Source organism: Oryx dammah, unplaced genomic scaffold (assembly GCF_014754425.2).
Source record: "Oryx dammah isolate SB20612 unplaced genomic scaffold, SCBI_Odam_1.1 HiC_scaffold_17, whole genome shotgun sequence".
In the NCBI taxonomy this organism is placed as follows: Eukaryota; Metazoa; Chordata; class Mammalia; order Artiodactyla; family Bovidae; genus Oryx; species Oryx dammah.
Genome location: NW_024070201.1, coordinates 7,336,897 through 7,340,542, shown reverse-complemented (window position 1 = coordinate 7,340,542; position 3,646 = coordinate 7,336,897).

Here is a 3,646-nt window from a genome sequence, read left to right as displayed (position 1 = left end):
CTAGGACCAGTTGAGTTGTTTGTTCTTTTGTTGTTGAATCATATGAGCTGCTAATATATATTGGCAATCAAGCCCTTGTCAATCACATCATTTGCAAATATTTTCTTTTAGTCCATAGCTGGCTTTTTTTTCTACTTTATTCCATGTAGTATTTCAAGTTCTAGCTATAGCATCAAATATGAAAAACCAATAATAGAAATCCAGCTTGGAAAGGGAGAAACAAAACTGTCACTGTTTGAAAGTGACATGATACTATATACAAAAAATCCTATAGCTTCTATCAAAAATCTGTTAAAATTAATACATTCAGTTCAGTTCAGTTCAGTCGCTCAGTCGTGTCTGACTCTTTGTACCCCATGAATCGCAGCATGCCAGGCCTCCCTGTCCATCACCATCTCCTGGAGTTCACTCAGACTCATGTCCATCAAGTCCATGATGCCATCCAGCCATCTCATCCTCGGTCGTCCCCTTCTCCTCCTGCGCCCAATCCCTCCCAGCATCAAAGTCTTTCCCAATGAGTCAAGTCTTCATACGAGGTGGCCAAAGTCCTGGAGCTTCAGCTTTAGTATCATTCCTTCCAAAGAAATCCCAGGGCTGATCTCCTTCAGAATGGACTGGTTGGATCTCCTTGCACTCCAAGGGATCTTCAGGAGTCTTCTCCAACGCCATGATTCAAAAGCATCAATTTTTCTGTGCTCAGTCTTCTTCACAGTCCAACTCTCACATCCATACATGACCACTGGAAAAACCATAGCCTTGACTAGGCAGAACTTAGTCGGCAAAGTAATGTCTCTGCTTTTCAATATGCTATCTAGGTTGGTCATAACTTTTCTTCCAAGGAGTAAGCGTCTTTTAATTTCATGGCTACAGTCACCATCTGCAGTGATTTTGGAGCCCCCCAAAATTAAGTCTGACACTGTTTCTACTGTTTCCCCATCTATTTCCCATGAAGTGATGGGACCAGATGCCATGATCTTCATTTTCTGAATGTTGAGCTTTAAGCCAACTTTTTCACTCTCCTCTTTCACTTTCATCAAGAGGCTTTTGAGTTCCTCTTCACTTTCTGCCATAAGGGTGGTGTTCAGTGAAATTACATAATACGAAACTCATATACAGAAATCTGTTGTGTTTCTGTATACTAATAACAATCTATCAGATAGAGAAATGAAGAAAGCAATCACATTTAAAATTGTACTAAAAAGAAGAAAATACCTAGGAAAAACCTAAAGGAGTTAAAAGAGTTGTATTATGAAAACTATAAGACACTGATGAAAAAAACTGAAGAATATACAAACATGGAAAAAAGGTACTTAGCTCATGTTTGGAAGAATTAATATTGTTAGAATACCCATAATACTCAAAGCAATATATAATTCCTATCGAGATACCAAAATTATTTTTCACAGACTAAAATGAGCCTAAAATTTGTATGGAACCACAAAAGACTCAAATTAAGCAAAGGAATATTGAGAAAGAACAAAGCTGGTGACATCATGCTCCCTGCTTGCAAACTATACTACAAAACTACAGAAATCAAAACAGTATTGTACTGGTACAAAATGAGACACAAAGATCAGTAGAAGAGAATAGAGAGCTGAGAAATAAATTGACATTTATATGGTCAATTAATTTGCAGCAAAGAAGGCAAGAATATACAGTGTATAAACGACAGCGTCTTCAATAAATAGTGTTGGAAAAGCTGAACTACTAAATTCAAAATAATAAAACTGGGATACTTTCTCACACTATATCCAAAAACGAACTCAAAATGGTTAAAGACTAAATATAAGATGCAAAACCATAGTATTCCCAGAAAAAAACATAGGCATTATGCTTAGATATTGGTCTTAGTAATATATATATTTTTAAATCTGTCTTCCCCAGACATGGGAAACTAAAACAAAAATAAGTGGGAATACATCCAACTTAAAAGCTTTTGCACATCAAAGGAAACTGTCAACAAAGCTGTCAAGAAATGGCAAACTAATGAATAAGAGAAAATATTTACAAATAAAGGATTAATATCATATATATATATAAAGAACTCATACAACTCACCATCAAAACAAACAATTTGATTAGAAAATGAAGAGGACCTAATAGACATTACCCCGAAGGAGACATACAGTTGAGCATCTAACACATGAAAAGATGCTGAAAATGACCAATCATCAAGGAATTGCAAGTCAAAGTCACACTGAGATATCATTTAACACCTGGCAGAATAGCTGTAATAAAATGATAAACATCGGTGATAATGAAAAAGGATGAAGAGGAAACATTTGTGCACTGTTGGTGAGATTGTAAGTTGATGCAACTGTATGGATAACAGTATGGAGTTTCCTCAAAAAGTTAAATAAAGTAGAAATATCATAGGATGCAGCAATTTTTTACTTCTGGGTGTTTACTCAAGGAAAATGAAACACAAGTTCAAAAATATATATTTGAATGTACATGCAGCAATATTTTGGAGAAGAAAATGGCAACCCACTCCAGTATTCTTGCCTGGAGAACCACAGGGATGGAGGAGCCTGGTGGGCTGCCATCTATGGGGTTGCACAGAGTCGGACACGACTGAAGCGACTTAGCAGCAGCAGCAGCAGCATTATTTACAATTGTCAAAATATGGAAGCAACTTACATATCTATCAATAGACAACTGGATAAAGTGTATGTGTGTGTGTGTGTATATATGCATATATATACACACACACACACACACACACACACATATATATATGGCTTTCTGGGTAGCTCAGCTGGTCAAGAATCTGCCTGCAATGCAGGAGACCCTGGTTCGATTCCTGGGTTGGGAAGTTCCCCTGGAGTAGGAATAGGCTACCCACTCCAGTATTCTTGGGCTCCCCTGGTGGCTCAGATGGTAAAAAATCCACCTGCAATGTGGGATACCTGGGTTCAATCCCTGGATTGGGAAGATCCACTGGAGAAGGGCATGGCTACCAACTCCAGTATTCTTGCCTAGAGAATACTCATGGACAGAGCAGCCTGGCGGGCTAGAGTCCATGGGGTTGCAAAGAGTCAGACATGATTGAATGACTAAGCACAGCACAGTAATAGTTATATATATATACTATATATAGACATTAAAAATAAGTGAAATCTTGCCATTTGTAATAATATGGATGAATCTAGCAGATATTATGCTAAGTGAAATAAGTCAGACAGTGAAAAACAAGTACTGCATCATCTCATATGTGGAATCTAAAAAACAAACCAAGCAAATAAAAACAGGCTCATAGATACAGAGTGGTGTTTGCTAGAGAGTGGGAGTGGGCAAAATAGGTGAAGGAGATTAAGGGTTACAAACGTGCAGTTATAAATAAACCATGGGATATAATATACAGTGTCAGAAATTTAATCAGTAAGATTGTAATTACTTTATATGAGGATGCATGGTTTCTAGACTTATTGTGCTGATCTTTTCATTTATGTATGTAAATACCAAACCACTATGTAGTATATCTGAAACTAAAATTATATTGTGTATCAACTGTATTTCAGTGTATGTTTTTTAAAAAAAGAGGCGATTGAAAGTTCCAGAAAACAAACAGTATCCACAAAGAAGCAGAGGAATCAGAACAATTTTCATGAAGCACTGCAATCGGTGTGGAGTGAGGATAAAGGAG